Below are 14499 nucleotides of genomic sequence, written 5' to 3'. Positions count from 1 at the left end.
TTAACGTCAACCACCCTCAACCGGGGGTGGGGGGCCACATGTGAACGTCACCCACCCTCAAACCGGTGGTGGGCGGCCACATGTAAACTAAACCCCCCACCCCCAGAAGCGGGGGGGCGGCCACATTGAACGCAGCCCCCCCTCAAACGGGGTGGTGGGGGGCCCACTTTGGGAACGTCAACCCCCCCTCAAAACGCGGTGGTGGGGGGCCACAGTGAACTAAACCCCCCCTCAGAACGGGGTGGTGGGGGGCCACAGTGAACGTAAACCCCCCCTCAGAAACGCGGTGGTGGGGGGCCACAGTAACGCAACCCCCCCTAAACGGGGTGGGGGCGGCCACGTGAACGTCACCCACCCTAAACGCGGTGGTGGGGGGGCCACATGTGAACGTCAGCCCACCCCCTCAGAACGCGGTGGTGGGCGGCCACATGTGAACGTCAACCCACCCTCAGAACGCGGTGGTGGGCGGCCACATGTGAACGTCAACCCACCCTCAGAACGCGGTGGTGGGCGGCCACATGTGAACGTCAGCCCACCCTCAGAACGCGGTGGTGGGCGGCCACATGTGAACGTCAACCCACCCTCAGAACGCGGTGGTGGGCGGCCACATGTGAACGTCAGCCCACCCTCAGAACGCGGTGGTGGGCGGCCACATGTGAACGTCAGCCCACCCTCAGAACGCGGTGGTGGGCGGCCACATGTGAACGTCAGCCCACCCTCAGAACGCGGTGGTGGGCGGCCACATGTGAACGTCAGCCCACCCTCAGAACGCGGTGGTGGGCGGCCACATGTGAACGTCAGCCCACCCTCAGAACGCGGTGGTGGGCGGCCACATGTGAACGTCAACCCACCCTCAGAACGCGGTGGTGGGCGGCCACATGTGAACGTCAGCCCACCCACCCTCAGAACGCGGTGGTGGGCGGCCACATGTGAACGTCAGCCCACCCACCCTCAGAACGCGGTGGTGGGCGGCCACATGTGAACGTCAACCCACCCTCAGAACGCGGTGGTGGGCGGCCACATGTGAACGTCAGCCCACCCTCAGAACGCGGTGGTGAGCGGCCACATATGAACGTCAGCCCACCCTCAGTACGCGGTGGTGGGCGGCCACATGTGAATGTCAGCCCACCCTCAGAACGCGGTGGTGGGCGGCCACATGTGAACGTCAGCCCACCCTCAGAACGCGGTGGTGGGCGGCCACATGTGAACGTCAACCCACCCTCAGAACGCGGTGGTGGGCGGCCACATGTGAACGTCAGCCCACCCACCCTCAGAACGCGGTGGTGGGCGGCCACATGTGAACGTCAGCCCACCCACCCTCAGAACGCGGTGGTGGGCGGCCACATGTGAACGTCAGCCCACCCACCCTCAGAACGCGGTGGTGGGCGGCCACATGTGAACGTCAACCCACCCTCAGAACGCGGTGGTGGGCGGCCACATGTGAACGTCAGCCCACCCACCCTCAGAACGCGGTGGTGGGCGGCCACATGTGAACGTCAACCCACCCTCAGAACGCGGTGGTGGGCGGCCACATGTGAACGTCAGCCCACCCTCAGAACGCGGTGGTGGGCGGCCACATATGAACGTCAGCCCACCCACCCTCAGAACGCGGTGGTGGGCGGCCACATGTGAACGTCAACCCACCCTCAGAACGCGGTGGTGGGCGGCCACATATGAACGTCAGCCCACCCACCCTCAGAACGCGGTGGTGGGCGGCCACATGTGAACGTCAGCCCACCCTCAGAACGCGGTGGTGGGCGGCCACATATGAACGTCAGCCCACCCACCCTCAGAACGCGGTGGTGGGCGGCCACATATGAACGTCAACCCACCCTCAGAACGCGGTGGTGGGCGGCCACATATGAACGTCAGCCCACCCACCCTCAGAACGCGGTGGTGGGCGGCCACATATGAACGTCAGCCCACCCACCCTCAGAACGCGGTGGTGGGCGGCCACATGTGAACGTCAACCCACCCTCAGAACGCGGTGGTGGGCGGCCACATGTGAATGTCAGCCCACCCTCAGAACGCGGTGGTGAGCGGCCACATATGAACGTCAGCCCACCCTCAGTACGCGGTGGTGGGCGGCCACATGTGAATGTCAGCCCACCCTCAGTACGCGGTGGTGGGCGGCCACATGTGAATGTCAGCCCACCCTCAGAACGCGGTGGTGGGCGGCCACATGTGAACGTCAACCCACCCTCAGAACGCGGTGGTGGGCGGCCACATATGAACGTCAGCCCACCCACCCTCAGAACGCGGTGGTGGGCGGCCACATGCCCCACCCTGAAAGCAGCGGCGGTGGGACCGCTTCGTTACTTCTCCCTTTCTGGAATTGAATCCAAATTGCATTTTAAGTGAAAATCTGAAGTTAACGAACCAGCGCTGCTGCTCACAATGATTGTGAGGGGAGGGAGGGAGGGAGAGAGGGAGAGAGAGAGAGGGAGAGAGAGAGGGAGAGGGAAAAAAGGAGAAGAGAGAGAGAGAAAGAGGAAGAGATACAGAGAGGAGGAGGAGGAAGGGGAGAGAATGAGGGAGGGAGGGATAGAGAGAGAGAGAGAGAGAGAGAGAGAGAGAGAGAGAGAGAGAGAGAGAGAGAGAGAGAGAGAGAGAGAGAGAGGACGAAAGACTCCTTTAAATCTCTCTCTCTCTCTCTCTCTCTCTCTCTCTCTCTCTCTCTCTCTCTCTCTCTCTCTCTCTCTCTCTAGTCTACAGGCAGCCCCGTATCTCCCCCACCCCAGAGAAAGCCAACCAAGAAAAACTGATCCCCTGATGACAACGAAACCTGTACAAGATCAACCTCAAACCCCTTAACAACCCCAGAGTAAGCCCAAACCCCCTACACAAACCCCAGAGAAAGATCTAAATCCCCGTACAACTCCCCAGAGTAAGGACCAACCTCCTATGAAAATACCCATAGGAAACCAACTTGAAACAAACCCCAGAAACAACTATCCCCAGAGAAAACACTAGAATAACCCCAGAATCTGGACAATGATCCAAAAGAGGCCACACCAAAGAACAGACTTATCACCCCTAAACAAAACCCCCATAACGTCCCCATCCCCAGAGAATAATTTCTATTGAGTCACGTCCTGAATAAGCCCCCCATAGAAAACTCATCCCAAGTAATCTCCCCTGAATACACCACCCCCAGATAATACACAGATACCCTTCACCCCAACCCCACTATGTACAACCTCCAGATCTTAGGAACATTCTGTACAACAACCCCAGAACAACATCAACCCCCAGAGAATATGCTGGAAACCCTCCACCCCTGAGAACACAGTACACATAATAAAATCAACCACGAAAACGCCCCCAGAGTCACCTGCATGCAGAAATTTGTACTAGTAAACAACCTGCCCTAAAAGAATAACCCCAGAGAAGTCAAAACCCCTGATAAAACCCCCAGAGCAAATCCTGAACTCCAACCCCAGACATATATTCATCCTCACATATCACTCCACCTCCCACAAACAACCAGCCCCCAGAGAATGATGAGCCACCCCGGACAAAAACACCAGAGCAAACACCCCACATACCCCAGACATACACATCTACCCTCACATAATCACCACCTCCATCCCCCCATACAGCATAAACCCCAGAGCAACCCCCTAGACACGGGTCATTAAACCATCCCCCCACCTCCTCTACACTTCCCCAGAGACACCTTTTTAACCCCCACAAATACTCCCTCCCCCCCACTTCCTTCCTTCCTTCTTTCCATGCCCCCAGACACAGACCCCCCCACTTCCTTCCTTCCTCCCTTCTTTCCATGCCCCCAGATACAGACCCCCCCCACTTCCTTCCTTCTTTCCATGCCCCCAGACACAGACCCCCCCACTTCCTTCCTCCCTTGCTTCTTTCCATGCCCCCAGACACAGACCCCCCACCCCCCCATACACACAAAGAACCAACTGTATAGTTTGATAAACAGACCCGTCCGTTCATCTCGTCAACCAAGACTTCTTAACCGAGTTCGTCTTTATAAAAGAAGACCCCCCACGCCTTCACGAGGACCACCCACCCCCCCCCACGCCTTCGCGAGGACCACCCACCCCCCCACGCCTTCGCGAGGACCACCCACCCCCCCCACGCCTTCGCGAGGACCACCCACCCCCCCTGAGATGGTCTATTTCAACCCCAGTCTGTGGCCAGAGCCGGCTCTCTCTCTCTCTCTCTCTCTCTCTCTCTCTCTCTCTCTCGAGGGAGAGAGAGAGAGGAAGGATTGGGGGGGGGGGGGGAGGGGAAGCAAGAGGGAGGGAGGGAGGCGTGGAGGGCGGTTCAGCGGGGGTGAGGGGGTTAGAAGAGGAGGAGGGGCTGGGGTTGGGTTGGCTGGTGGGGTTTGGTCCGTGTGTGGGGGGGGTGGGGGGTTCGCTGGTCTGTAAGGACATAACATGAGGACATTTTTCAAGTGTGGTGGGTCTGTGTTGGTGAGTGACTTTGATGGTGTGTGTGTGTGTGTGAGAGAGAGAGAGAGAGAGAGAGAGAGAGAGAGAGAGAGAGAGAGAGAGAGAGAGAGAGAGAGAGAGTGGCTCAGAGGAGGTGGAGGAGGGTCGAGTGTGACTTAATGAGGATGGGGAAATTCTTTTCTTTCCACCCTGTTAACTTCCTAAGATGTACACACTCACCTTGCCCTCCAATATATATATATATATATATATATATATATATATATATATATATATATATATATATATATATATATATATATATATATATACATATATATACGTATATATATGTGGAACTTGTTGTGACTATGAGTGGTTGAGATGAACGTTTGTTTTCATATATCATCTATAATATATCTATAATATATCTATAGTTACCTAAGATCATCTTTCTATAGGCTCCTATAGCCCATGACTGCGCTGCTTTCAGCTGCAGGGAAGTGTAGAATCCTTTGGAGTGAGAGGGTCTTTGACGAGATGGTATTTTCGAGTGACACAACCTTGCCAAAGATGAATCTACACTTGTATCATAAAACCTTGCAGGGTGGAGTCCGGTAACACCCCCCTTTTTTTTTCTTACAATTTCTTCATCATATACTTCATTACCACACATTTACCACATCACATACGCCCATCACAACCACCACACACACATATATATACACCCACCAGACACCAACATATCTTCGTGAGATCCTTGACCCCTGGTCACACGTCATGTTCAACTCTCTCTGCAAACATCTAGTCAGTCTTGGGAACCTGGCATTACGTGGATCCTCAAAGTCTGTCTCCAGTTAACTTTAGACCTCCTGGTTCGATGCTGATGGTGTACTGTTCAGCCACTCCAACTATCCATGGAATTGATCCACCCTGGTATGGAGTCCTGCTCACACATCTGCAATGGTTCTACCTCCACCTAGTTACTAGGGTCAAGTCTACTATAGCAATACGACTGATCCAACTCTTCCAATGTTACCTCTCACACCTTGATCCTTTTCTTTTCCCTTCCCCCCATTTAGTAGCAGTGTTGGATCTCCCTCCCACTATTAAGGTATTACTAATGTTTCTGCCCCCGAGAGCTGGCTGCTCATGTGCCCCCCTACAACCCTTTGCTAGACCATATGATACAGGGGTAAGGTTCTGTACGTTATATGATTACTGAGGCTGATGGCCAATTGTGATGTCTCTTTCTTTCCTTACGCCGCCATGCTTCTGGAACTCTTTACCTTCTTATGTCTTTCCCAACACCTAATAGATGAGGTCTCTTAAAAGATGGGTTTTCCATTTCTCCAAAGAAATCATTTTGAAAACTTTCTCTTTATACTTTATCGTAGTTCAAAAAAAATTAGTATTTCTTCGCTTCGTAGATCCCAAGTCTTTGGATTCTGAAACTATTAGGTTTGAAAATTTTCTTTCGTTTTTAATTTTGGTAAATAGTGTTATGCTGTGTATTACGACCCAATCCTCTTCAACTGTTTCCAACTCTATAACTACTTGATCTCTTGCCAGGAAGCGATGCTTTCTTCTCACGCCCACACTCTGCAATCCTCTCTCTCTCTCTCTCTCTCTCTCTCTCTCTCTCTCTCTCTCTCTCTCTCTCTCTCAGTATGCACTCCACGTACATTGGACGGGGCTATATTTAGCATAATTCTGGGGGACCTGAGAAATTTTTTTTCTTCTATCTTGTCTGACCTTATCCATTTTCTTCGTACCACAGAACATTCTCACTGTACATACACTATATCTCCCCCCCCTTCCTTAGAGGTCTTCTAAACATACTCTTATCTCTTATCGAACTGGGCACGTCTATTCCCTTATCTTCCTCCCTCGCCCTTCTCAACAGCAACTCTAGCACTTTGGAAAGTCTCAAATGACGATCCTTGACCAGTTATCAACCCTCTTTCCCTTAGGACCAGCACACACACACACACACACACACACACACACACACCTTCGCTGGTCCTCAGGGGAAAACCCTGCAGCTGTGCTGCTCAAACAGCGGAGGTCATCCCTACTGGGGTAGAGTATGACATCTACACTATCTTTATCTACTCTGGATCATGATTTCATTCTACCTCTACATGATCTTTATCTACTCTAGATCATGATTTCATTCTACTTCTAGATCATCCTGGGCCATGAACACCCACCCTTCCATTTCCCATTTCCATTTGGCTTCATTTCTGGCGTGGAAAATCACTGGGTCGATGTCATCCACACATCTTCATGAAGCGAGACTACGTTTATCTTCACGTTTTCTTCTGGCAAATCTCTCTGCTCCTTCACCAAAAGCATCTCCAGCAACTTGCTATATCATTTCAATATTGTCTTCTTTCTTTCGACCTGAGGAATATATAGCTAACTCTGCAGCTAATTAAGACAATAATTTTTTCCCCCCGTTCCTTATTTTCCTTCAACTCAACTTTGGATCATTATATATCACTTACCAGTGCTAAACTCCTCTATCTTCCTGTCTATGATGACCTGAATGGCTTACGCCCATCATACCCGGAGGGAGCGTGCCACGGGGTAGCCCCGGTCCTTGCTCGTCTATATCGTCTCCAGTACTCATTCTCTTTCTCGCACTGAACATTATTTCCCTCTAAATTTGGACCCTCGTACAATCTCCCTCTTTCTCTTTCTCTTTTCTGCGGGTATCAGTTCGATGGCTGTTCTCATGGAGCTGTCTGTACGTGCATGTGTGTGTGTGTGTGTGTGTGTGTGTGTGTGTGTGTGTGTGTGTGTGTGTGTGCGTAAAGACATGGCACATACATACAATATTAAGAGACGGTGCAACACCAGTGTAAAATTCCCAATAACACACAGAGAATCACATAGGTCACCACAGAAGGAGTATATTAACTTTAAAATGGCTGTAAAGCAGGAGGAAATATACCCAAAGTCGATATTAAATGTTTTAAGAACACCACAAGATGGACGATAGGGGAAGAAAGCGGGCTATCAACGTACGATAACTGGACTAATAATGCACGACGACAGGGCCATCAGGGTACGCCCTCGAGGTACGATAACTGTAGACTGTTCCTGTACGACAACATGGCCATCAAGGTACGACGACAACAGGAGACCAGAGATACGATAATGGAACGCTACAGACAACACATCTTATAATGTAACTTTAAGGAGAGCCAGCGTGCCCGTGCCGTACGGCCTTGCCCTTAAAGCGGGATTTAAACGGCGCGAGACGGGGCAGCAGCAGCAACAGTAGTACGCCATTACCCCGCACATCGCAACAGAACTTCTAATGGCGCGAAGCTAACGGTCTTAAGATCGCTGGAAGCCGCAAGGACGCGCGGGGGGAAATAAAAAGAGTCGGGCGGGAGGAGAAGGGCAGGACAACAAGCCCGGGATCAGTGACACAAGTGGGCGACGAGTGGTTTTCGCTCACTGACTCCGCAAAGGGTTTGAAGGGAGGGAGGGAGGGAGTTGGAGGGAGTTGGAGGGAGGGAGGGAGACCTTGATGCCAGGCTGCCCGAGGCTCGATGACTCCCCGATGGGTACGATCCCTCCCCGGGCGGTTGTGGGGGGGGGGGGGGGGACCGCACGAGCCTCAGTTAACACTGCAAATACATTATTTTGTGATCATTATCTATAATTACTGGGGCCGTTTATATTGTCGATCATGTCGTCTTGTCGTAGATAATCATTATCATTGCGAAATTAACCATCGCGACATTTTTTTTCTCTCTCTCTTTCCCGCCAAAATCGTTATATTCAGTTTCTCAATTGATAGTTTTCACTCTGTAGTCAAAACAGCCTTAATTACACGCCTTGGCTGATGATAACAAGTTACTAAGTACATACACCATTATATCATCTCATCATTTAAACGCTAAACAGGCAGTTTGAATTTTAAATGTCCGATTTACGAATGTGTGACCCGGTATATAAAAAGGCTCACAATATGGCAACCGTGGGTACAGCAGGAGGGCGCGGGAACCTCGCCATACTGACGATGGCATCAAACTTTTTTCATTTTCGTGCATAATTTTTCGTAACTTTCCCCTTCGTATCTACGTAACACTTCTTGACTTATTTTGAACTTGGTGTGAGTTTATCTAGTGCCAAAAGTAGGGTGCGGGGGGGGTGGTGGGGGGTTATTCTATATGTGCCTAGTGTTCACGCCGAAAACCAACCATTTTGGGAAAAAAAATTTTTTTGAACATTAAGAAAACGAGGAAAAAAAAAATGTCTGCAATGTTGAGCGCAATAATTCAATATTTTTCAATTTCTTTTTTTTTCTAATTATTTCACAATAAGGGAACGAAGGCCTTTTAAAATACCTCTTTCTACCTACTTTCAATCACTTTCCGTAAGACTAGTTTAACAAATAAAGACAATTAACTCAATAATCACATTAATTTCGAGTTTTTAACGGGAAAAAAATATTTATCTGACCAGTACCTTAATATATGACCCTTAGTATCGACCATATATTTTTTTTCTTTATTGATAACGACAAAATGTGTTTATTTTACAAACCTCAAAACAGTTGATCTATTATTATTATTATTATTATTATTATTATTATTATTATTATTATTATCATTATTATTATCATTTAATCTTAACTGATCGCAAGGGAACATTGCTTTAGCTTTTTATTTAAGAGACGAGATGAAAAATGAGGAAAACTGAAGAAAGTGATGCATTACCCTACGTAGAGGTGGGGGGGGAGGGGGGCTGACCTTGACCCAGCTAGAGGGGGGGAGGGGGGAAGGGGGCTGACCTTGACCCAGCTGGGGGGGAAGGGGGGAAGGGGGGCTGACCTTGACCCAGCTGGGGGGGAAGGGAGGGGGCTGACCTTGACCCAGCTGGGGGGGAAGGGAGGGGGCTGACCTTGACCCAGCTGGGGGGGGAAGGGAGGGGGCTGACCTTGACCCAGCTGGGGGGGGAAGGGAGGGGGCTGACCTTGACCCAGCTGGGGGGGGAAGGGAGGGGGCTGACCTTGACCCAGCTGGGGGGGAAGGGAGGGGGGTATAGTGAACTTGCCCCAAACCTGGGAACTGAACTTGATGAAAATGGCGACTGACTTCAGCTCCACTGCGGGAGACTGAACTTAGCCAAACGGATGCCTGAGCTTAGCCAAGCTGACGACTGAACTTAGCCAAGCTGACGACTGAACTTAGCCAAGCTGACGACTGAACTTAGCCAAGTTGAACGTAACCAATATGGCCACTGAACTTGTTCAAGCTGGTATATCCTCATGATTGCTCTACACACAATCTCTAATTACATTTCCCACATTTCACGATACACTTTAATTACTGTCTTACCTTAATTACTGTATTACCTTAATTACTGAACCCTTACCTTAATTACTGACCCTTACTTTAATCACTGAGCCTTACCTTAATTACTGAACCCTTACCTTAATTACTGACCCTTACTTTAATCACTGAGCCTTACCTTAATTAATGAACCCTTACCTTAATTACTGACCCTTACCTTAATTACTGACCCTACCTTAATTACTGACCCTTACCTTAATTACTGAACCCTTACCTCAATTACTGAACCTTACCTTAATTACTGAACCCTTACTTTAATTACTGACCCGTACCTTAATCACTGAGCCTTAATTACCCCTTTGACAGATCATGAGGGTAATTACCATCTCGTCTACAGTAAAGGGTTGGGTGGGGGGGGTTGGGGGTGGGGGGTGGGGGTGAGGGGGTGAGGTGGGTGTGAGGGGAGGGGGAGGGGGAGGGGGAGGGGGAGGGGGAGGGGGAGGGGACATGTTTCAATTTTCCAGCTCATTACAGAATCTCCCTTGACGGTTAATTGCCGTCGGGGGGAGGAGGGGGAGAGGGGGGAGGGGGGGTAAGGGAGGGGGTAAGGGTGGGGGAGAGGAGGGAGGGAGGGGGGGGTAGATTACATATCATTAACTACCTCATTAATCACAAGCATGTGTAAGTAAAGATAAAAGCTTGATACATATATTTTTTTTATATTTTATTTTTTTATTTTTTTTTGGGGGGGGGGAAAGTGAGAGTTTGAGATGACTGGTAGTGTGGGGTGGGGGGGGGAGGGTGAGTGAGAGCAAGAGGAAGGGGGGGGTGTGGGGTGGGTTTGGGGGTTTTGGGGGGTTAGGGGGAGGACTGGTTGAAGGGAGAGTGGAGTGAGAGATGAAGGGAGAAGGAAGTGGGGGTCCTGGGAGAGTAGAGTGAGAGCTGTAGGAAGTGGGGTCCTGGGAGAGTAGAGTGAGAGTGTAGGAAGTGGGGGTCCTGGGAGAGTAGAGTGAGAGCTGTAGGAAGTGGGGTCCTGGGAGAGTAGAGTGAGAGTGTAGGAAGTGGGGGTCCTGGGAGAGTAGAGTGAGAGTGTAGGAAGTGGGGGTCCTGGGAGAGTAGAGTGAGAGTGTAGGAAGTGGGGGTCCTGGGAGAGTAGAGTGAGAGCTGTAGGAAGTGGGGTCCTGGGAGAGTAGAGTGAGAGTGTAGGAAGTGGGGGTCCTGGGAGAGTAGAGTGAGAGCTGTAGGAAGTGGGGTCCTGGGAGAGTAGAGTGAGAGTGTAGGAAGTGGGGTCCTGGGAGAGTAGAGTGAGAGCTGTAGGAAGTGGGGTCCTGGGAGAGTAGAGTGAGAGTGTAGGAAGTGGGGGTCCTGGGAGAGTAGAGTGAGAGCTGTAGGAAGTGGGGTCCTGGGAGAGTAGAGTGAGAGCTGTAGGAAGTGGGGTCCTGGGAGAGTAGAGTGAGAGTGTAGGAAGTGGGGGTCCTGGGAGAGTAGAGTGAGAGCTGTAGGAAGCGGGGGTCCTGGGAGAGTAGAGTGAGAGCTGTAGGAAGCGGGGTCCTGGGAGAGTAGAGTGAGAGCTGTAGGAAGCGGGGTCCTGGGAGAGTAGAGTGAGAGCTGTAGGAAGTGGGGTCCTGGGAGAGTAGAGTGAGAGTGTAGGAAGCGGGGGTCCTGGGAGAGTAAGGTAAGAGCTCTAAGGAAGGAGGGAGAGTTTACTTTGGGAGAGTAGAATGAGCTTTTGGAGAAGCGAGCCTCAGGGAGAGAGAGGGGGGGGGGGGGGAACTTGGGTGTGGGAGAGTAGAGTGAGAGCTCGGGGGGGGGGGGGGAGTGAACTGGAATTCTGGGAGAGGGAGGAAATGAGAGGCCAATGGAGAGGATATATACTCACTTGGGAGAGTTAAAGTGAGAGGTCAGACGAGAAGGAACAGAAGAAGAAGATGAAGAAGAAGAAGAAGAAGAGAAGAAGAAGAAGAAGAAGAAGAAGAGAAGAAGAAAGAAGAAGAAGAAGAAGAAGAAGAAGAGAAGAAGAAGAAGAAGAAGAAGAAGAAGAAGAAGAAGAAGAAGAAGAAGAAGAAGAAGAAGAAGAAGAAGAAGAAGAAGAAGAAGAAGAAGAAGAAGAAGAAGAAGAAGAAGAAGAAGAAGAAGAAGAAGAAGAAGAAGAAGAAGAAGAAGAAGAAGAAGAAGAAGAAGAAGAAGAAGAAGATGAAGAAGAAGAAGAAGAAGAAGAAGAAGAAGAAGAAGAAGAAGAAGAAGAAGAAGAAGAAGAAGAAGAAGAAGAAGAAGAAGAAGAAGAAGAAGAAGAAGAAGAAGAAGAAGAAGAAGAAGAAGAAGAAGAAGAAGAAGAAGAAGAAGAAGAAGAAGAAGAAGAAGAAGAAGAAGAAGAAGAAGAAGAAGAAGAAGAAGAAGAAGAAGAAGAAGAAGAAGAAGAAGAGAAGAAGAAGAAGAAGAAGAAGAAGAAGAAGAAGAAGAAGAAGAAGAGGAAGAAGAAGAAGAAGAAGAAGAAGAAGAAGAAGAAGAAGAAGAAGAAGAAGAAGAAGAAGAAGAAGAAGAAGAAGAAGAAGAAGAAGAAGAAGAAGAAGAAGAAGAAGAAGAAGAAGAAGAAGAAGAAGAAGAAGAAGAAGAAGAAGAAGAAGAAGAAGAAGAAGAAGAAGAAGAAGAAGAAGAAGAAGAAGAAGAAGAAGAAGAAGAAGAAGAAGAAGAAGAAGAAGAAGAAGAAGAAGAAGAAGAAGAAGAAGAAGAAGAAGAAGAAGAAGAAGAAGAAGAAGAAGAAGAAGAAGAAGAAGAAGAAGAAGAAGAAGAAGAAGAAGAAGAGAAGAAGAAGAAGAAGAAGAAGAAGAAGAAGAAGAAGAAGAGAAGAAGAAGAAGAAGAAGAAGAAGAAGAAGAAGAAGAAGAAGAAGAAGAGAAGAAGAAGAAGAAGAAGAAGAAGAAGAAGAAGAAGAAGAAGAAGAAGAAGAAGAAGAGAAGAAGAAGAAGAAGAAGAAGAAGAAGAAGAAGAAGAAGAGGAAGAAGAAGAAGAAGAAGAAGAAGAAGAAGAAGAAGAAGAAGAAGAAGAAGAAGAAGAAGAAGAAGAAGAAGAAGAAGAAGAAGAAGAAGAAGAAGAAGAAGAAGAAGAAGAAGAAGAAGAAGAAGAAGAAGAAGAAGAAGAAGAAGAAGAAGAAGAAGAAGAAGAAGAAGAAGAAGAAGAAGAAGAAGAAGAAGAAGAAGAAGAGAAGAAGAAGAAGAAGAAGAAGAAGAAGAAGAAGAAGAAGAAGAAGGAAGAGAAGAAAAGAAAGAGAAAGAAGAGAAGAAAGAGAAGAAGAGAAAGGAAGAAAGAAGAAGAAAGGAAAAGGAAGAAAGAGAAGAAGAAAGAAGAAGGAAGAAGAAGAAGAAAGAAGAAAGAAGAGAAGAAGAAGAGAAAGAGAAGAGAAGAAGAAGAAGAAGAAGAAGAAGAAGAAGAAGGAAGAAAGAAGAAGAGAAGAGGAAAGAAGAAGAAAGAAGAAGAAGAAAGAAGAAAGAAGAAGAAGAGAAAGAGAAAGAAGAAGAGAAAGAGGAAGAAAGAAGAAGGAAGAAGAAGAAGAAGAAGAAGAAGAAGAAGGAAAGAAAGGAAGAAGAAGAAGAAGAGAGAAGAAGAAGAAGAAGAAGAAGAAGAAGAAGAAGAAGAGAAGAGAAAGAAGAGAAAGAGAAGAGAAAAGAAGAAAGAAGAGAAGAAGAAGAAGAAAGAAAAGTGAAGAAGAAGAGAAAGAAAGAAGAGAAGAAGAAGAGAAAGAAAGTAAGAAGAAAGAAGAAAAAGAAAAAAGAGAAGAAAAAAAAAAAAAAAAAAGAAAGAAAAAGGAAAAAGAAAAAGAGAGAGAAAGAAAAAAGAGAAAAAAAAAGAAAAAAAGAAAAAAAGAAAAAAAGAAGGAAAAAAAGAAAAAAAGAAAAAAGAAGAAAAAAAAGAAAGGAAGAAAAGAAAAAAAAAAAAAAAAAAGAGAAAGAAAGAAAGAGAAAAAAAAGAAAGGAAAAAGAAAAGAAAGAAAAAGAAAGAGGAAAGAAGAAAAAAAAAAAGAAAAAGAAGAGAAGGAAGAAAGGAGAAAGAAGAAAGAGAGAAGAAAAGAAAAAGAAGAGTCAAACAGGAAAAAGAAAGTAAGACAAAAAGATGAAAGAAGAGAACTAGAAGATGACCTATGAGAGTCACATAAGAGAACGAAAGAAAATAATAACCCACACATAAAGTAAGAAGAACAAGAAAGATAACAGAAACGAAAACAAAGTAAAGATAAGAAACTGAAAGAAAAAAATTGTAAGGGGTTTTTGGGGTAAGTAGACAGCCGGGGTAGATAAGCGTTATCTACGCTCAAGACTCAGAAGGATCGCCATGCTATCTCTCATCTCCTGCTGGTGGTTGTGGTAGTGGTAGTTGTGGTAGTGGTAGTTGTGGTAGTGGTACTGGATGTGGTAGTGTATGTGGTAGAGGTTGTGGTAGTGGATGTGCTAGTGGTTGTGGTAGTGTTTGTGGTAGAGGTTGTGGATGTGCTAGAGGTTGTAGGTTGTTGTAGTGGTAGTAGTCGTGGTAGTGGATGTGGTAGTGGATGTGGCAGTGGTTGTGGTAGTGTTTGTGGTAGAAGTTGTGGTAGTGGTTGTGTTAGTGGTTGTGGTCGTGGTAGGGGAAATGTGGTAGTGGTTGTGGTAGTGGCTGTGGTAGTGGTTGTGGTCGTGGTTGTGGTAGATGTTGTGGTAGAAGTTGTGGTAGTGGTTGTGGTAGTGGTTGTGGTCGTGGTTGTGGTAGTGTTTGTGGTAGAAGTTGTGGTAGTGGTTGTGTTAGTGGTTGTGGTCG

This window comes from Panulirus ornatus, chromosome 20 (genome assembly GCF_036320965.1).
Source record: "Panulirus ornatus isolate Po-2019 chromosome 20, ASM3632096v1, whole genome shotgun sequence".
In the NCBI taxonomy this organism is placed as follows: Eukaryota; Metazoa; Arthropoda; class Malacostraca; order Decapoda; family Palinuridae; genus Panulirus; species Panulirus ornatus.
This window is presented reverse-complemented; position numbering follows the sequence as displayed.